Source organism: Mus pahari, chromosome 5 (genome assembly GCF_900095145.1).
Source record: "Mus pahari chromosome 5, PAHARI_EIJ_v1.1, whole genome shotgun sequence".
Taxonomy (NCBI): Eukaryota; Metazoa; Chordata; class Mammalia; order Rodentia; family Muridae; genus Mus; species Mus pahari.
The window spans coordinates 73341186-73364055 of record NC_034594.1 but is presented as its reverse complement, the minus strand read 5'-3'; positions in this window follow the sequence as shown (position 1 = coordinate 73364055).

Here is a 22870-nt window from a genome sequence, read left to right as displayed (position 1 = left end):
TGCTCACAGTCAGCTATTGGATGGAACACAGGGCCCCCAATGGAGGAGCTAGAGAAAGTACCCAAGGAGCTGAAGGGGGCTGCAACCCTGTAGGTGCTACAACGATATGAACTAACCAGTACCCCCTGAGCTCGAGTCTCTAGCTGCATATGTAGCTGAAGATGGCCTAATCGGCCAACATTGGGAAGAGAGGCCCCTTGGTCTTGCAAACTTTATATGACCCATCACATGGGAAGGCCAGGGCCAAGTAGTGGGAGTGGGTGGGTAGGGGAGCAGCAGCCGGGGGGTATAGGGAACTTTCGGGATAGCATTTGAAATGTAAATAAAGAAAATAATAATAAATAAAGAAAATAAATAAACTGATTATCTTGACTAAAATATCTAATCTTGAGGCTTGATTTTCACCAAGATATTTTATTTGTATTTTCCAAAGCTTTGAAAAATATACTTTCTTCTGGGCTGTGTATTATGAACTAGAGCTGAGCTTACAAAATGAAATCTTACTGAAATCTCTGCTCAAGAAATATTTGGTCTCCAAGAATTAAGTGAAAATTCAGAAAAATCAGATTCAGTCTTAGGTAGAGCATTGACACTCACACACTTGACAGGTTAGCCCATTTTTCAGTAGCCTTTCTATGCTTATGAAAAACAATTTTCTACTAAGCCTCATATTTAATTTGTTAGAGGATGCTAATTAATACTGTCCTTGCACACCATAGTAAATATATCATCAAGACAAAGTGTACAGGTTTGAGAAGAAGATTAAAGTGAAACAGAATTTAAAATACAAACTTAAAACTTATTTGGAACAATGTTGATTTTAGTGGCTTTCTGAAGATAATTTGGTATAGTTTTGAAATGAAGTAAAAATCCAATGTAGTTTAAAATGGCAACAGGTTTGAAATAACAGATTTGTAATCATTCATAATTCTAAACATTTAGAATATGTGGTACTAAAATACTTCAGAGTCCCTCAGATTTTCCCAAATTGAAAGAGATAGCCTACTTTGCATTCAGAATGATCTAGAGGTTATAAAGCATATATGCCCAAAAAATATCACAAGAAGCAAAAATGAAAAAATACATCTTTAATGCAAAATTATTGTTTTAAAAATAATGCTTGTTAAAGAAGACATGTACATACAAAACAATGTGGAAGGAGAGAACTATCTTTATCATCAGGAGATAATCTTAATTTTTTATTCTACCTTCCAGCCAATTGTGGGTCAGGGTTTGTGCCTAAATCAGGGACTGTAAACCATATGAATACCCTTTCTGTTTCTGCAGCATTATGACTACATAAGAAGATTTTATTGTACAAAATATCTTCTCTATGTTCTCTATATAAAGTAGTAGTTTGTCAAAACAAAAAAAGAGCAATAGGAACTAATATTAAATACATCAGGATTTTAGCAGCTTGATCATGCAAAGTATTTAATGGATTGAGATGTTATAGGGCATACTGTAATTCATTTGCAATTTTGACCAGAAATTATTAACAAATGAGAATGTTCTAATCAATATTTCTTGATGTAATTTCCCAAGGTCAATATTATTATTTTACTGAGACCACACTGCACTTAGACTGTTCTCAAGCAATTTTCATGGATATATAGACTCAACGCAAGACAAATCATGTTTACAAATAAGAGTAAAATTATCCTGGTGATTAATTGTCAATCGATATTTAATAGCTTGCCCTTGTATAAGACAATCAATGCAAACCTCAGATATTTTTTCTTTCTGAAGAATCTGTTTATGTTTTAATACGTTCTTTATCTATTCCTAAAACATTTTTCCCTGGGTTCTTTTTAATTTGAGCTGTTCATACTCCCTGCTTGAGAGTTAATACACCTTTCCTAGCAGGATACATTATTGCAGTGAGCGTTAGGATGTCAGCAATTAACAATCTTATAAAATTTTTTATTATATTTTTTATTAATATCTATAATCCCCCAAATGTAAACACACACACATATATTTTTCTAGTTTTATAGCAATCCACATATACTCTCAGAGTAGAATTAAAGATATTTTCACAATATTGCTAATGCAATGAGCTATGTGGCAAAAGGTACATTGTTTCTACATAAAAGAAGTTTAGCAAATGGGTTTAGAATAGAAGTGTCATATAGTTTACATGTAGTTAAATTTAAGGAAAGTGCCCCTTTTTGGAACCAGTCTTGTCTTTTGGTATCAGTGCACCCTGTGGATTTACTGCTCCAATCGACATCAAGAGAAAACGTGTAAATTAAACAATTGCAGAGCCTAGGCTTCAAGTTATGAGAGGACTAGAACTCAGACATTTGCTAAGTCCTTGAGGAAATTCTTATAGAACCATGTGTTTGGATAAAACTTCATGGATTTTTAGTGATGTAACTTTGTAGGTATAAATTAAAGTAAAATTAAGAAATATTATTTTCAAAATTTTCAAAGTGTAAGTCACTAGAAAGGAAAGCTGTGAGCAGAGGTAATAAAAAGCTAAGAGGGCCCTGGTTCTACACTAGAAATGGAGTCTGAAGGTAATGGATATGGTTGAAGCATGGACTGTTGAAAGCATAGTGTTATAGGATAAAGAACATGTCTCAAGAGGTTAGAATAGAGGACAGGAGGGTTAGGAAAAGTCAACTGCCTTTGTCCCAGCCTCATGTGACCAACAAGGGTGCCTAGCAGAATGTGTGGTCTGTGGCTTGGTAGCTGATAAAGGAAAGGAACACTGAGGTGGTTGTTGACAATTAACTAAGGGGATATTACATCTGTCCTAAGATGTGGTGTTGAAGAGGAAATGCAAATAGAGTGGAAGAAGGTAGCCTTGCTGGCAGGCTGCAATAGAAAAAGATCATTGGTCTCAGAGGTGCAAGGGAGTTTAGAGGTCTGGTTTAGTTGGGGGTAAAAGTTGGGGACATCCTCCTGGAGACAGTGTGGGGACGAGTTAGGGGATATGGAGCAGTCAGATGGTAGACTGGATAGGGGGAATGAAAATCTGGAGCGTAAATCAATCAATCAATCAATCAATCAATCAAACATTAAGAAAATAAATCAAATAGGATATTATTTTAAATACTTAACAACATATTTTTTTCTTAAAGACATTTTATAAGTATCTTTGGATATCTCTAAAATAGTTTGGTCAAGTTTCCAGCTGTAATTATGGGGAATATTTTTACCTTCTATATACATCCACATAAAACATATGAAAACTGATCAGACTGACAAGAATTCATAATGAATAACACAGAAGTAAATTCTTTGACTACTAACATATACAGGAAACAAATGTCACTATTAAATATTATAAAAGTTTCCAAAAACATGATGCTATAATATAAATTAGGATATTTTTACATTCATTTATTGATTTTAAGTTATACTAATTATTCAGATAGTATACTTTCTATATACCTCAGATATGTGATTATTTTTAATAAATACTTTTTAACATAAATATGGGTTTTGAAATTATGGGAAACATATAATGCTTCTAAAATGCTTTGTAAGACTGTAAACTACATTTCTGCTGTTACCATTATTACTTTCTTATTTTCCATAGACCATATTATTTATTTGTTTTCCATGATTTTCACTTAATAAAAAGGAAATAAAAGAAGATATGAATAAACTTCATTTTTACTTACTAAGTTTTTAAATTTTAAAACAAAAAGGCAATATAAGCTTCAAAAATCCTAATTTTATATAAATGATCTTAAATCTTCTTTTCATAAACTGTTTCTGTTTAACCACTTATTCTTTCTGCATAGTGACCAATGTATTTCAGTATTTTCTTTTCATGGGTATTTGGAGAAGTTATTGCATTTGATCATTTAATACTTACTGAGCAAACTGACAATCTAAAGTAGATTCCCATAAAGGAAGGCTGCCGACTCTTTCATAACTATTCAGTATAATAGTTGAAGCTCTAGCTTGAATAATAAGGTAACTAATGTACACCAAGGGGATATAGGTAAGAAAGGAAATATATTATATATTATTTATAAGACCTTCTATACATAAATGACAAATGGTGTGGGAAGGAGAAATCAGTGAAACAACACTCTTCTCAATGGTCAAAAATAAGAAAATATATCTTTAGGTAACTCTAAAGACTTGTACAGCAAAAAACTCAAGTCTTTGAAAAAAAATTGAAAAAAAATTAGAAGTTGGGGAAATCTCTCATGCTAATGGCTTGGTAGTATTAACACAGTAAAAATAGCATCTTATTGCATTTTGATGCAACCCTATCAAAATTCCAACATAATTCTTTTCATAGATTATTCAATTTCATATAGAAAAACAAAGACAATCTTCAACAGCTAAAGTAATTCTGTGCAATAAAAAGTATCTGTAGGTATCAACATACTTTGTTTTAAGATTTTATATAGAACTAAAGCAACAAAGTACCATGGTGTTGGCATAGAAACAGATGGATTGATAAATAGAATCAAATCAAGGGCCCAGAGGTAAATCCACACACCTATGGACACCTAATTTTTAATAAAGAAGTCAGATATGCACAAAAGAAAAACAAGTGCAAATGATGCTATTCTAAATGGATGTCAGCATCTATAAAAATGCCAGGTTATTCATATCTAAATCCCTGCACAAAACTCAAGTGCAAATAAATCAAAGACTTCAACATAAAATCTGATATACTGAACCAAATAGAAGACAAAATGGGGAATAGTTTTGGATGCACTGTCACAGGAAACAACTTCCTGAAGAGAACACTGATAGTACAGACATTAAGTACACAATAAGTAAATGGTACCTCCTTAAACTGAAAAGCTCCTATAAGGCAAAGGATACTGTCAATAGGACAAAGTGGCAGTCTACAGAATAGGAAATGTTTTTACTAACCCCACATCTGATATAGTATTCAAGGGAAATAGGTGAGGAACTGGGAGGAGTGGATGAAGGGTAAACTGCTGTAGGGATGTGATGTATGAGTGAAGAATAAAAACAAAAAATACCAAAAACAACCTGGTTGATCCACATTTTTCTTTTCTTTCTCACTGTTTCTTAATACCAGAATATGACTGTAGAAAAAAATGATAAAAATTCAGTAACCGATTTTATATAAATTATGTGTACCTTTGAGTAGAAAATTTGATATTTTCCTTTATTTTTGCTTAACTCCTATCAGTCAGGGACCTCTATTCTTTCATTTTTTCTTTTTTGAAAATATTTTTCCATATAATAGGTCTTTATTAGAGTTTCCTCTCTTTCCTCCTCCCGGTTCCTCCCCTTTTCTCCTACTTTCCAGATCCATTCCCTTTTTGTCTGTTATTAGAAAGCAGAGAGGCTTCTAAGGGAAAACAGTAAAATATAGTAAGACAAAAAAATCACAACACATAGATTCCTTTATTCCACACACTGTTCTTAAAGTCAAACAAAATAAAATACTAAATAAAACTACTGTTAAACACAAGAACTGAGAGTTCTGTGATTCGCAAATGCAACACCACCAAAGGAGCCACTGATGTCCTTCGGTCCACACAGCACAGAAGTGTAAATGCTGCCGTGGTCAGTGACTACTTAGAAAACCAAAGGTTGTTGTTTGGTAAGTTGATATTACGACAATTAAATAGTAAAGCGACTGATATTGGAGTAAGTCAGTAGTAGCACTGTACTGGTTAGTTTTGTGTCAACTTTACACAGGCTGGAGTTATCACAGAGAAAGGAGCTTCAGTTGGGGAAATGCCTCCAGGAGATCAGCTCTAAAGCATTTTCTCAATTAGGGAAGAAGGGGGGAGGTCCCCTTGTGGGTGGTGCCATCTCTGGGCTGGTAGTCTTGGTTCTATAAGAGAGCAGGCTGAGCAAGCCAGGGGAGGCAAGTCAGTAAAGAACTCTCTCCACGGCTTCTCTATCAGCTCCTGCTTCCAACCTGCTTGAGTTCCAGGCATGACTTCCTTGGTAATGAACATCAATGTGGAATAAGCTGAATCAACCCTTTCCTCCCCAACTGCTTCTTGGTCATGATGTTTGTGCAGGAATAGAAACCCTGACTAAGACAAGCACTGATGAAAATGTGTTTGCTAAGTGATTTTTTCCAAATTTCTTAATGAAGTATCAAACTTTTGTATTACATTGTAGTCTATTTAATGGGAAAACAAACAAACAAAAGAACCAAAAAACCAAAAACACCTCATTAAGCCATATAATTCATGTCTGTGAATAATGTAATAGAAACCAAGGAATTGCAAAATACCATCTAAATCTGATTAATTCTATTAAAATAAAATATATTTTTAGTAACATGCATGATTGTCCTACTTAAATTACACATTTTTACTAAAGAAGTAAATATCATGCTATGTATTCTCAATAATGAAACAACACAGAATAAACACAGTATAAAATACAAAAACTATGTTGAGATATAAGAAAATAATGCCTTGACTTACTTTTTAATTATGGTAATTGTGCTAGGAAAATTTATTCTTAAAATGTAATTAAGGAAAAAAATAGTAAACCAGGATTCCTTAAATAACTCAAAATGTGAAGAAAAAATGTCAACAATTGTTCAGTTGACTTATATTGCATAATTAGCAAATATTAACTTTAGAGCAACACACAGCTAACTTTTTGGTCCAAGAACCTACAGATGTTATAGTTACTACAATTTTGTGATAAAACCTACATTTTAAGAGGAAGTTCTTTACCAAAGAAAGCTAACAGAGCCCTCTGAGCATGTTGATTTTTCAGTCAAGGTCAGTCTTTCAGAATCAATCAAATATGTCAAGTATAAAACAGGAGACAAAAACATGTTATAATTTTTGCACATTTATGTAAATTATGATCTAGTATTCATAGCAATCTACTTGAAGGGAATTTATCATCTATGGTGCTAATCACAGATGATATTCAATCTAATTCACATAGCTCACAAACTCCCTTTTCAATTTAAGCATTAAAATTTTTGAATATATGTCATAAAACAGCAATGATTTTTATACCCAGTAATGGAATAATTTTACCAGATGCAAACAATGTTAACTCAAATATTTATTACATGTAACATTATCACAAACAGAATGATAGGAACAGAAAAATTATGTTGTTATTTGATTTTTAGTGAAGTTGAAGCCATCATTAGTGTACACATGGACAAAAGATATGAATCACATGAGGGGAAAGGATATACATTTTAATGATACAGTGACAAAGATTTTAATATCTTTAATAGCAAGTCATTTGTTGAAATGCTTGAAAGATATTTTGATATGGATTTTAAGGTTTAACATTGTTCTCTATTGATTAGATTGATGGCAAGCTTATTTAATAAGAAAATATTTGAGTAAGTCTTAGTTAAAGTATGTTATTTCTGAATAATATGTGTGCCTTTCTCCTAAAGCTTTATTTTGTTCTGTGAAATTGATATCTCTCATTTACTTACAGATTGCTTTATTCTGCTTATGAGAGTCAAATACACTGTATACAGTGTTCACTTAAATACTTTTCCATATTTAAAACCATAAATATCAATAGTAAAATATCTCATAACTGCTACAATGATTTTTATTTATTAAAATCCTTTTGTATCTATGCATATATGTCATATAGCCTTCCAGCACCAGCTCTAATTTGACAGAAAAACACTCAAGGAAATCCAGCTGCGCACAGTGGTGGTGCACACCATTAAACACAGCAGTAGGGTGGCAGAGGCAGGCAGATCTCTGTGAATTCCAGACCAGTCTGGTCTATAGAGTGAGTTCCAGAACAGCGAGTGCTGTTGCACAAAGACATCCTGTTTAAATAAAAGGTTAAAAAACAGAATATGCAATAACGTGATGGTGAAATACTTTAATGTGCACTGGACAAAATATTTGATTCTGTGTCTGTCTGAGATAGAATAAATCACTTTTCTTCAGAAAACATATGGGGTGATACCAATAGAAAATTAGCGTCTATTATTGCTGTACAGTCAATTTCACACAGTTTAACTTCAGTATCTCTTTACTTTATGCAGTAATTTTGGGAATGCATGAAAATGCACATGAGATTTTAAGAAAATATTTCAATAGCATACTAGTTACTTCTGCTATTTTTTGTATGACCACTCCTTTTTTAAAAAGTAGGCTGTACAACAAGAGCCTGCTGACAGGAGCCTAATATAGCTGTCTCCTGAGGGCCTCTGCCAGTGTCTGGCAAATACACAAACTGATGTTCCCAGTCAGGATTGAGAGCAAAGTATGCAATGAAGGAGCTAGAGAAAGTACCCAGGGAGCTGAAGGGGTTTGAAGCCCCACAGGAGGAACATCAATATGAACATCCCCAGAGCTCCTTGGAACTAAACCACTAATCAAAGAAAACACATGGTGGAACTTGTGGCTCTAGCTGTATATGTAGCAGAGAATGGCCTAGTCGGTCATCAATGGGAGGAGAGGCCCTAGGTCCTGTGAAGGTTCTATGCCCCAGTATAGGAGAATGCCAGGGCCAGGATGGGAGTGTGTGAGTTGGGGAGCAGGGGGAGGGGGGAGGGGATAGGGGATTTTCAGAGGGGAAACTAGGAAAGGAGATAACATTTGAAATATAAATAAAGAAAATAGGTAATAAAAAATGTAGACTGTGTATTCTGAATTGTAGTCTTTATGCTTACATGGTAAGCACTCTTATACACTGAGCCACTTTGTGAGCCTCTATCGATTCTTTCCCTATTCAAATTCCCTTTAGAATTTTGAGAAAAATAAGATGGTCACCAGTCTTCTGCATATTTATGTGTCTGTGTATGTGTGTATGCATGTGTATAGGCAGATATTTTTATACATATGGGAAGACTACTGTGTATTTTGCTGTAAATTTTGAAAATTACCAGAGTGAACTCAAGAGTGAGCTTATGTCCAGAATTATATTTACTATTCTACTCTTTATTTCTTTCCATAGAAACTTAGAATCAATTTATATGTTTCTATGAATTTTGAATGAACTAATTAGGAAAAATCGTCATCTTACTGTTTCCTGACTTTTGCTATAGGAAAGAGGATTACTTATTGCTTTGGGATGAACTACATTTATAATATTCAACAACTTTATTACTTATTTTTTATTGTTAAAAAATATACATTTGACCAACACATATTCAACTATTTCAACATCTCTTATTATATTGTACTTTTTTTTCTTATTTGGCTTTCGAGACAGGGTTTCTCTGTATAGCCCTGGCTGTCCTGGAACTCACTTTGTAGACCAGGCTGGCCTCAAACTCAGAAATCCGCCTGCCTCTGCCTCCCAAGTGCTGGGATTAAAGGCGTTCAACACTACTGCCCGGCTAACACATTTTGTTTTATTAACCACTACTTCTGAGTTTACATAACTATAATTGATTTTTGTACATCCCAAGACTGATAAGGCACTGACTGATTAGATCTAGTGGATTTTATAAATTTATAATCTTCAATATATTACTACTGTATTTTTTGCTTATGAAATTCTTTACACCTTTGTCTACTTAATATATGTCTTTGCATTTCATATATTTCAGCATGTGTTATCCTGTGCAACTGGAAGGATGATATTTCATTAGAATGTGATCAACCCAGATGGTATCACACCTTTAAAGAAAACTAAATCTCTGTTCCAACAGCTATCAACTGTCAGTAACTTCTCGGTTAGATGCATGACTGTGTCCACCAGACCCTTCTATGCTAAGAGTATTTGTGGATTGAACTTTTCCTTATACAAAATCTGTCTTTTTCCTAAGTTTCATGATAATAAAGTTATTTTACCATTAAAATAGTCGGAAGTAGAATTCAGACAGGAATTGAAAATATGTTGGGACTTTGAACAAGGATTTTTTTTCTTTTTCTTTTCTTTTTTTTTTTAATTTTGTTTGCCCTCTATTCCTTCTCTGTGACAGTGTTTCACTGCATCTGTTTATGGAGAAATCTTTTCTGTTTGTGTTCTTGTTACTTGCCCCTGCTGTAGCATTGTTTAGTGGATTGGAGAAAGGCACATCTTTCGCCTCACTGCTGTATTCCTAGCAGCTCCTTTGCAAGATTTATACTTGAAGTGAATGCAGCAAGTGGTTCTTTTTACATAGGTTTATGTTTCTGTGAGCTTGTCCTAGACAGCCTCAGCACTTTTTATATTCTGGGATCTTTACACAGTCTTTGCTCATACCAATATTGTTTTTTTCCCAAACTTCCCTTCTTTGTTCCTTACAAGTTGGAGTGTAACGGGCTACAGAGCAGAAACATGATCCAGACTTTTCACATGGAATTCACCAACATTCATTCTTCCTTTTAATTAACTTTCTTCTTGAAGTCTCATTTGATTCTTCCAAATTGAATGTGAATGTCTCAGGCACTTTTACAGCACTAAGGCCTTTCTCCGTATCTTTTTTCTTGAACAATTGTTGCCATTCACTGGTTGGCACTAAAATAGAAAGACTACGACTCTCTTGTATGAAGTTTCATATCCACTTCTTCATTATACACATAACTTTGAAACAACCTTAATTGTCATCAACTGATGAATACATACACTTTATCAAGAAAACTCACAAAGTCTATTATTCAGTCATAAAACAGTGATGGATATGCACTATAACATATAAAAGCATTGCAGTGCAATTCTAAAGAAAAAAATCAAGGAATAAACATTTTATATTCTATGACTGTTTGTGAAATAAAGAATGGGAAGACCTTGGGAAATAAAAACCATTTTAGAGGTTGCCTCTAAATTGGGAAGGAGGATGGTAGTAAGGTGTCTACTGAGACTGGTATCATTATAATTGATAATAAAGTTGGAGTGATATCTATACAACACTGTTAGTAATAACAGAGAATGGTAAAATTTCACATTTATCCACTTTACCACAAATCAATAAAATGTAACATATGTTAATAAAATTATACTCATATGAATTAATATTTTATCCTTGCCATTATGACTCCAGCTTTCTATTTATTGGAGACATGTTAGGTCTTTCTCCTATTTTATTAAACCATAGATTGGATAAATTTTTGTTTTAAGGGAAAACATTATGAACTTTAGTTTCCATAATTCTTGTATTTAAAGTGCATAGACTAAGCTTTGTTTAAATTGAACTATGAAATTAAAACAAGGAATTTACTTAAAATAAAAAAAAAAATGAGCATAGGGCTATAGCTCACTGGTAGAACTGGTAGAGTACTCACCAAGAATTCTCAACCATATATTCTCAGAATGGAGACTGTTTTCAATTTCTAGTAAAACCACAACCAAACCAAACCATTATGAAAAACACAGGTATAAAAATATGAAAGGTAAATTGTTTCATTCCATAATTTGGTAAAAGCATGATATTTTGTGAATATTCTAAAAATGTATGCACCTACAACAATTATATATAATATGCTATTAATATTTATTACTAATATATCATATATACACATATAATTTTAATAATATAAATCCTCAGAATAATAGGGCAATGTATAGTTATCAAGAATAACAGCTGTGTCTGGGTAGTGGTAGTGCATAACTTTAATCCCAGCACTCTGGAGACAAAGAAGCAGAAGCAGAGGCAGGCAGCCCTCTGAGTTCACAGACAGACCAGCCTACTGAGTGAGTTTCATGACTGCCAAGGCTACACAGACAAACACTGTTTTGAAAAACTGAAAAAACAAACAAACAAATAAAGTAGATTTTACCTACATGGAAGTGTTTTCACCTTTTGTTTAAACCCGCTTTATGGTTATAAGTGTTAATGTAAGAATGTATCTCTATGCCAGAATTTAGGTAATACTTTCTCCAGTGTTTACTTATTTCTATATCCTACTTACAAACATAACACAATTTCATTTTGCTATTGAAATTTTATGTTATTCATAGGTAAAATTCAGAAAAGATTATTTCTTGAAAAACTTGACCTTTATTTTATGAGTCAAACTTCTACTTGATTGCGGGTGGCATTTTCAATTCAATTTCTCAGAAGTTAATTGATTTGATGAAGGATCAACTTAGGTTTGATATATTGGAGGCATCTAGATAAAAATACTTCCCCGGGCAGTGGTGGTGCACGCCTTTAATCCCAGCATTTAGGAGGGAGAGGCAGGAGGACTTCTGAGTTCAAGGCCATCCTGGTCTACAGAGTGAGTTCTAGGACAGCTAGGGCTATAGAGAGAAACCCTACCTAGAAAAAAGAACTTTATTTTTCTTATGTAATATTTGTTTTTTTAAATTAAGTTAGAATACTCAAAAGAATTAAATTTTAAGTATCAAATAATGAAAACAGAATATGATGTTAATTTTGTGCTTTTACATTCATAAATTTATTTTAAAATTAAGACCACCAAACAAATATCTTGAGATGTGGAGTCCAGCTATCTTTGTTCTTCATGAGTGAGGATTACATATGGTTTCACTTGTGAATCAAATAAAGAAGAGTGTATATGGTTCAGCAAATTCATGTACATAATATTCAATTGTTCAAAGCTGAGAATAGGAATATGAACCAAAATTATAAAGGTGACATTGTTTCATTTATTATAATCTCTTTATATATATGATAGTTTGCTATATATATATGTGTATATGTATATATACATGTGCACATGTGTGTATATACACATACATATAATCATATACATAGTCATATTATACATATGGCAAACAGTGCCAATTTAAAAGACTTTCAGACAGATGTATTACTGTTGAAAAATATTTTCTCCTACATATTTCAAACCTAAAGTACACAATAGTATCATCCGAGATTATTAAATGTAATTTAGTGTACTCTACCTTATATGTTCTTGTTATCCATAATGATAAAGTCACATATTTCAGAACGCTTACTTTTCTTAGCCTGTGATAAATATTTTCTGTTGTGCTTCAGGGACTTAAATTTAAGATACTAGTCTGTCAGGGAGGGTTGGGACAGGCAGTGGGGTGACTCCCCTGGCAAAAGATGAGGGAGGAGGCCTGCAATTGGGAGGTAAAGTGAATAAATAAATATATTAATGAAAAAAGATATGCTTGTGCACAAAGCAATATTGTCTTGTATTGAAAAATTATCAATTTGCCATGCATCTTACACTATTGAAAAGCAGAAATATTCACAATCATAAATTCTATTCAGGTCAATAATTTCCAATGCTTTGAGGATTTAGCTAGAGAGGAAATGAATTTTAAGATGTGAGTTTATTGTAGTAGATTAAATTATACACACACACACTCACACACACATAACACCAACAACACACATTCATATATATATATATATATATATATATATATATATATATATATATGATATCCTCATGGGTTGACAAATACCAAATAAGGTAGAATACACTGGCTTGTACAGTAGTCTGAGTTACAGAGAAGGAAACCAGGACTTATTAAAGCACAATAGTTAGATCATAAGGACAGGAACCATCCAACTCTGGGTTCCACTTCAGCTTGTACCCCAGCAGAAGACCCTCGCAGCACATGAACCCCAACTCATAAATCTCCATAAGTGAATGCATAAATAAATAAATATTACACAAAATAATAATACATGGTTGGAGAGATAACTCTGAGGTTAAGTGAGATACAAAAATCCTCTATGTGGTATTGCCAGGGTTACCTATTATCCTCCAGAACCTGACCAAAAGACCCTATTGTCGAGGATGCTACATAATTGAATCATAGTAGTGGGAGAAATAAACCCAGATGCTTCTTCTATTGGTTAATTTTTATTTCTGAAATGTGCTCTCCCTGGTAAAAACAATCATCATTCTTGCCCAGCTATAAATTCTAAGAGCTGTGGTCCATGGGTGCAACAGTTCCATGAACACCATGGGAATAATCAGCCATTTTCTGTGTTGAAGTTTTTCATCCACATCTTAGGAGTCATGACTTATACCTAGATCTTCAAGATGTAACATAGCAGTCTACCATTAAGTACTAACTTTATCTTTTTTTACATTTAATTTTGAGACACAATGATGCAAAGTTGCACAATCCTAGAGAAAAAACATATATTTTAATAAGAAACTGTGGTTTGAATGACTTTCAAAAATTAAATGGGTAAAATTTTTCATCATGCAAATTCAATAAATCATTTCTATCAATTTATGTTATTCCTTATAATCTATTACAGTATTCTTTTTTATTATTATTTTCATATAACTTTTTTACATCACAACCAGAGTTTTCTCTCCTCCCTTTTGTTCTAGTCCCTCCTGCCCCATACCATCCTTCCTTCCATAAAAATTCTCTTGCTATGGTGTGAAACTCTATTTTGTACATCGATGGATTATTTTTCTTTTCTGTGTGAGAATTTTTTTAGATGAAGGAGAATTCTAAACATTTCATGTGCTTGTGTAGGACTGGTTACAATTTTTACTTTATACTAGAATTCAGGTTTCACACCCTAAAATTTGGTGTGTGCATATGCCCTCAAAATGTGAACCAATAGTTTTAGCCAATTTGGATTTTCTTTTCAGTATTCAGTGTGAATGTATGACTACTTTCTTTATTTCTACTATTCATCAAACATTATCCTTATGTTTTGTCTATAGTCAGCTGAATTATTTAAAAACATTATATTCCATGTTTTAAAATTTTAGCATGGAGAAAATTACCTTCATGGCTGGCTAAAACTTTCCATCTTCACTATATTAAATATATTGTCCACTGTGTCTAGGGCTAGGGCTAAAAGTAATATTTATCAAGCTCCCAAGGAAGTTTTATAAATATGGTCCAATCTGTTACTGTAGGTAAAAGGTTATAGTTTATTTCAAAGTGTAGTTTATATTTGTATTATGAACAAGTATTCAAATTTAATTCTCCTCCTTTTGTAGGCCTTAATTGAATTTAAAAAATGAAACAGGAATAGGGGTACAATGGTATATTGTAGGAGAATATCTTGTTTTTATATAAAATGTGAAATAAAATGTGAAAGGAACTAGAACAGTATTTCAGGTAAGAGCAATTAGTGCTCTTGTCGAGGACCCAAGCTCAGGTCTCAGTTCTCATGTGGAGGTTTATAACAATTCCTAATTCTAGTTTCAGAGGATCTGTCACCCTCGTCTAATCTTCTAGTACCATGCATACCCAAGGTACACATATATGCATGTACACAAAACACTCATACACATAAAAAATAAACCTTTAGAAATGAAATGGAGTAGGCAAATAGGAGAGCTCAATTGTGCATGAATCTATTTCATTTAAGCATAATCCTGTAAGCACAGAATTCTGTGGTGAGCTCTCTTTCTAAGGCTTATAAATATTAACGAAAGATTAAAGCAGCACATCCACAGGGAAAAGATGACTTTCAACTTATATACTAAAGAGAATTATATACCAAAGCTGACATTCAAGCAATGTCAGCAAACCCATCTCCTACTGAAGAGGAAGAGGCGCATTTGCAGATTAGTATAAAAGATTTAGTTAGCTAAAATGAGCTTTCTTTCTGTGGGGACACCCACAGAAGGTGTATGCTTTATCTGATGAACACAAGATCACTATGCTCCCTTGTGGGGGTTAAATACCAAAAACATAAGCAAATTATGGTATATTCAAAACTACTGCCTCTTTAAATAATAAATTATTGTTCGTCTCTGTCAGGGATATTTTACATTCTTCTAGAGTAGCCATGGATTTGAGACAGAATTACTTGTTATTTGAGAATACTGTAAAAATTTCAGCTGCTTAATTTACTTGATATAAATGGCATTTTTACATCTTTATAAAGACACATATTTTTATAAATAGAGAGATGTACAGATGACTTCCAAAAATGGCAATAAAAATGTATTATGTCTTTGGAATGTAGAAAAGACATATGATTTGAATTAACTGATTATTTATTGACTGCATATGTGTTGAGAAATGTACTGTCAACCTTCCATGCCTTAAGCATCAAAAAATGCCCAACATATCAAATAAAATACAATCAGAAGAGCCAAGATGAATTTATTTTTCAAGAAATTAAGTAAATTAGAAGGTTAATGTAGTTCCCATGGACTTCAAAAATAGCTTTATTTCATTGCCTTCTTGAAAAATATAAGAATAAAAGCTTCATAAAATGTTATTCTATAGATGAAATATTAGTTATTTTTTTCTTCAGAGAACCACATTGCTCTATTTTGCCTCTGACAGGCTCCCTTTAATTTGATAAACGGTATTTTTTGTTCAATGCAAAGTAGTTGAAATAACTTGAAGTGCCTTATCCTCTTGATGCATTCTGGATTTACAGAAGCTTCTAAAGAATATACTGCTTGAGGCTGGGAACATTATGAATATTTCAGTGGAACTGAAGCTGTCAAAATATAGAAGGCAATGCCTGTTGGATATGTAGAATAAATGAATGGAACTATGACAATTGAAAATTATAATATATCCTTCTAAACAGATTTATTCTGTTTCAGAGAACACACTGTGGATCGAAATGACAAGATTGCAATAAGTTGGGCAAGTAATGGTGAATTAAATTCAGGAAATGAATTCAATAGCATAGTGAAGAGAGATATAATTAAGCTGAAAAGATAATTATTCAATCCCTATTATTATATCATAAATTATGATCTGGTAGAAAAATGTAGGTCCATTTACAATTTCACTTCACATGTTGTGGAAGATTTTACCCTATAACAGTAGAAAATGGAAGAAAAATTTAAATTATATATATTAAAATGTTACACAGATAGTTATTTACTTCTGCATCGAAATTTTAGTAGCCAGTAAGGAATTCATATGCACTTGTTAGCATTAGGAATATGCAAATGAATGGGATATAATAAATGTAAGGATATATATTGGATGTGTAAGATAGGTAAATTAATAATTAACTATTTCCTGTGTGATGAACACTAGGCACTTTTAAAGTTACAAGACTAGAAAGACACACTGCCAGGGACCTGACCAAGGCTGCGATAATAGGATCTTGTAAGCCTTATAACTGTGCCAGCTCATTCGGTTCATGGGAAATGGTAGACAGGAAGAAAAGAAGGAGGAACAGGAAGAGGAGCAGGAGGAGGAAGAGATAACAGCAAAAACAGCACTGGCCCCTAATATCAAATACTAAATTATAGCTACACAAAGGACTGGCCACAAAATGTCAACAAAATAACTATGTATATTTCCTCTGACTTACATCTTATTACATAGATATATCTCAATACCCGTATCATTCTCTGAAAAAGCTTATAAGTAAACTAGTTATTTAAACTTTTTCCTATGCAAACTCCAATTATTTATGAGTTTAAGAATAATTGTTTGAAATTCCATTAAAACACTGTTAATATTTTATTATCTTGGAAGTCACTAAATCAACACAATGTATTTTTTAATATTTCTCTTTTATATTAGATATTTTCTTTATTTACATTTTAAATGGTATCCCCTTTCCTGGTTTCCCCTCAAAAATTCCCCTATCCCATCCACCTTTCCTTTCTATGTGGTTGTTTCCCCCACCCACTTACCTACTCCTGCTTCCCCATGAGGCATCAAGGTTTCACAGGACCAAGGGCCTCTCTTCCCATTGATGTCTGACAAGGCTATCTTCTGCTACATATGGGTGGCTTGATGTGTACTCTTTGGTTGGTAGTTTAGTCCTTGGGAGCTCTGGTGGGGGGGGGAATCTGGTTGGTTCATATTGTTGTTCCTCCTATAGGGCTGAAAACCCCTTCAGTTCATTCAATGTTTTCTCTAACTTCTCCATTTGGGAACCCATGCTCAGTCCCATAGTTGGCTTCGAGTATCCACCTCTGCATTTGTTAGGTTCTGGCAGAGCATTTTAAAAACAGGGTAAATTTTTATTTATTGTCTGGTATCTTCACTCAGCATTGCCTATGGACCCATGACATTCACCCAGCAGCAACTGCTTGTGCATGTCCACAGAAACTGTGTCCTCCAAATCTTTAATAAGCCCTTTCATTACCTGTCTTGCTGACCAACAGTCAGCTAGTTTACAACAATATTATCACAGTTTCACTAAGTGATATTGAAGAAGGTTTCACACTTTACAGCTTTTCCTCTCTATTGTCCTATAATGAGCTCCTACTCCAACTATAACCTGAGTTTTCCTAAAATGACCTAAATCTAAATCAAAATTATTCAAGCTAGATTGAGTCACCGTGCCAGGTGACAGGGCAGACATAAAAGGTCAGAGCATTAAACAACTTCTATTAGGTACTACATGAAAACACACTCCTGTCACATATAGGTACTTGTTGGACCGTGAAAAGCAGTCTGTGTTCTGGTAGAGTGAAATTTACTTTGGAGACCCAGTGAAAAATTCTACAAGGGATGGAAAAGTAAGATATGCTCCCAGACACAGGCACATGACATAACAAGTCCTCAACTCCATAGTCCTGTGACTATCAGTAAAATAGACAATGTCCCAAGCTCCTGGTATTCTGCCTAGACTCCACCCCCACAGTTAACCTGGCAATAGCCAGGTATTCTCCCCACAGTTACCTGGCAACAATAAGGTAGCCCAGCCCACTATAAAATGAGCTGCTTGGCACCTCCTCTCTCTTCAGCTCTTTGGCCCCTGGCACAACAGACTGCTGAGTACAGAGGGAGAGCTGTTTTTGCTGTCCCTGTGTGGCATGGGGCCAGGAAAAACAGGTTCTAGCTGTCAGACATCCCCCATCACTGTATGCCACAGAAGAGCTGAGAACAGGACCTTCTATGGACTCTGGGCCAAGGGACTAAGGGAAAAGGGGGACAACTCTGGCAGTTTATGGCAGTGATAAGAGAGTCTGGCTAGCTCAGCAGGAGGCTCAGGTTGGCTGGCAGCTGTGGCTGAAGTGCGGGGAGGCACCAAGCTCCTTAAAGGTAAGCCTGATCCATTGCTCCAGCAAGGCAGATCTGGATGAGCAGAAATGATATATGGTTTGGAGGTGTTTATTGTAGAAAGGTGGAGAGAGGGAGAAGAGTAGGGAAGTAGAAGCCTGCCATGGCCACTTGGAGAGAGGGGGGAAGAGAAGGGAGAGAGGAGGCTAGAGGTGAGAGGCAAGAAAGAGAGCAAGAGCTTAAGAGAGAGGAGGGGCCAAGCAGCTCATGAATTTTGCAGGCAAATGTATGGAACTTGAGAATATCATACTGACTGAGGTAACCCAGACAAAAATGGGCATGCATGGCATGTACTCAAGTATAAGTGGATATTAGCCACAAAAAACAGGATATCTATTGGACACTGCACAGACCCAAAGAACCTAAAGAAGAAGGACAGCCCTAGTTAGGATACTTGAATCTCACTAAGGAGGGGGAATAAAATAGTAATAGGAGGCAGATGGAGGACAGAAGCTGAAACAGAGGGGATGGGGAGGGAAATGGGGGAGTTCAGGATCATATGGGGGAGAGACAGAAGAGATGTCCAGATGGACATGAGAATAAAGAGAAACCTGCAAATGGAGGAGTTAGGGAGGGGAAGCATCTCCAGGATGTGTCTGAGACTTGGGGTACAGGAGGCATCCAAGAATCAAAGAGGGTGACATTATCTGTGACTCACAGCACTAGGGATATGGAGCCTCTTGCTTTCATCTTTTTGAAAGTCCATGATTCTGGGAGACAGAAAAACAAGTCTGAATCCTTCAGATTTCTGAGAGCACCTAGTGTAAAGGAAATAGACATTGTGTCAAATAGAAAAGCATTGCTGGAGAGCCACAGCTTTCCCTCTCTTCACTGGGAAAGCAGTGATAGATAATGGGCCCTGGGGTCCACACCATCACCTAAACTGCAAGGAATCATCTTAACAATGATTTTTTTGTGTGTGAAATAATGATGCACAACAGAATACTTTTCAGACACCACAGACCAATATCAGTTGTTTTCTACCAGAACAGCGCAATGGAAACATCTTCTTACCAGATGGTCTTCCTTCTAGATAATGAGATTGGGAAGTCCTTGCCTCACAGACTTGAAAAATACAAATCAAAACCATGTATCTCCATACAGACTAAAGCTATAGTGAAAGGGCTTACCAAGAAATTCCTTATGCCTTTTAGACTTGACATTATTACTAGAAATCAAATTATTGAACAGGTAAATAAATGGAACTTATGTCTCTCTGGTGGTACCAAGTATACAAGTGTCATGCAGTACCATAGTGTACTTCCTTTAAAAAGTTTAAAAGAAAATAAAAGTAACATATGAAGCATGGATGATAGAAACACATGTTTTAAATATTAATTCCTAACTTTTAAGTTTTCAGAGGTCATATATCCCTCACCCTTACTAAATGTACATGTATGTTCGAGGATGCTAATATGTCTCAGAAACATTCTTCTCTGATGAGAGTAGGAAGTCAAAATGTGTCCCTTATGAGAAAACTCACTCCAAACACAACATTTTGCCATCTCTCTTGTCACTGTTTTTTGGATATTCTGCTTATCAATTTGATACCTCTTTTCAGTTTAGAACTTGAAAGTCTTCTCTATGCTCTTTCTAGAAGTTTTCGTTTTGTAAGATATATTACATGTCCACTTTGTATAGTGTTGTATTGTCCATGAAACAACCAACTAGATCCCTATGATATTGGCCCCCTTTTAAAAAAATGTTTCATATGATTATTTTTTGTTTGTTTTTTTTTTTTTCTTGAAGCAGTGTTTCTCTATTTAGCCCTGGATGTCCTGGAACTCACTTTGTAGACCAGGCTGGCCTTGAACTCAGAAATCTGCCTGCCTCTGCCTCCCAAGTGCGGGGAATAAAGAGGTGTATCACCAATGCTCGGCCAATGATTATTTTTATAATAAACAAAGTGCTTAATATTGAGATATAAATACATTAGCTGCACTCCTCCTTCCTGTTTTACTAGCCCTGGAACAGAATAATGGACTCATGATATAAAATTGGTTAAACTCAGCCTAAAGCTAAAGAAAGATGTTTGGTATGCACAAGACTAGAGGTAATAAAACAAAATATTAAAGCTAGGCTAGATTTCTTTTATGTGTATCTGCTAAGCCAGCAGGTATAAAGTGTTCTAGCACACAAAGACTTGTAGACACATGCCAGTGACTGCTTAATATATTCTCTCATTATTGTATGCATAGTTTAGCCTGAAATTTATTCCGACTGTCTTTGTAATATGAACTAAGTAATTAATCTATTGTGCTATGAAAAAACTATATGGCTGTCTATCAACAGTCTCTGTATATGAATTTTCTTTCTCTGTTCATGCTTCAAAACTAGAATGATATTGTTGCTTTAAGCAATAAAAAGCTTTGTCTGGTAGTTTATATCTAACGTTTAGCTTTGTGCCCTTGGAAAAATTTGGTAGAGAATATTTTTGTGTCTGAAATAATAGTCAATTTCTCTGGATATTACATTTCATAAAGTATAAATTTATACATGCATAGTTTTATCTGAGATAAACACATGTGCAAAATAGCAATTCCTTATTATAAGAACTCCAAATGTTGTCATTGCTATTTTTATGTTAAAAAAAAATCACTGACCAAACACTAACAACCATAAAACTTTTATTTGATGACTTTCTAGTAGTACCTTGACTGAATGGGACATATAGCTTTACCAAGCTAAGGTGGTCGAAGGAGTTAAGGCAAATATTGATTTAGGTGACAGAGCCTCATTGAATGTGAATTCAAATGACAATATGTGGAGACCTACGTAAGTCCAGTGATACACTGTTGTGACAAACCTAAGAGGCTTAGGTAAGTAATTAAATACAGAGGAGAGACTTCTGAGAGCTGTATTGTAATTCAGATTGACATTTGTAGTCCTTATTTATATATCCAAGTTTTTTTCTTATAACCCTATGAAATATTTCAAGTTGCTTTGTTTTTAACCTCAAGTTAGAGGAAAGTCAAATCATGCTTAAGCAGGATATTAGATAGTGACATGTCCTCTGACTCAAGAATATATTTATTTTTGTCACCTTGTTCCATGGACAAGAAAACAACTCCCACTACAAAACGGACTCTGATCCTTATGCTTTTTCAAGGTATATGTGTGGCAAAACACACATATGTTGTACTTACATATACTCAAGTTTGCAATACACTATTTTCTTTAACTACTTTTTCATCTGGAAAATATAACCAATAGAGATTAAAAATATAGCTAAAGAAGCATAAAAAATTCAAGTTTGCTATGGAATAATATGACAAAATTATACATCAATTGTGTTTCAGATAGGTAGAAGAAAGGATTTTGAGTTTATCCGTGACAAACATATATATATATATATATATATATATATATATATATGTTGAAATAAGTATGTTCCACCAACCTGAAGTGAAACCAACTTGCACTGTATATATACAATAAAATGATATTATATACATTAATGTGTATACTTTTGCATTTGTTCAAATAAAGTTAACTTTCAATAGAAAAAAAGAATTAGAAAAGAGAAGCAACAAGTTCAATGATATACAGAATATAGTATGCTGATGAGACTTAATGGGTGTAGTTTCTGATATTACTGGGTGTCACAATCTCACAGAAAACTCCCTGATTTTTTGGCTCTTACAATTTTTTCATCCAGTTTTATGCAATGTTCCAATGGATATATCCATGGGAACATGAATGCCTAAACATGGGCTTAAAAAGACAAAAGCAAATACATGTTAACATGGACAGGGAAAACCCAGGAGGCCTCAAAACTACAAAAAGAATCAAAACATACACATACAACTAAGATTATACAAACTAAGTAGTTTATATTCATGTCATTAGGAATATATGTATATGTATATAACTACAACTAATAAAAAAGAGGACATTAATTTGAAAGAGAACAAAGAAGCATATATGGAAGACTTGTGTGGGAGGAAAGGAGAAGAATAAATGATCAAAATATATTATAATCTCAGAATATAAATGAAATAATTTTTTTTATTATTATTATTTTCTTTATTTACATTTCAAATGCTATCCCGAAAGTTTCCTATACCCTCCCCCCACCTCTGCTCCCCTACCCACCCAC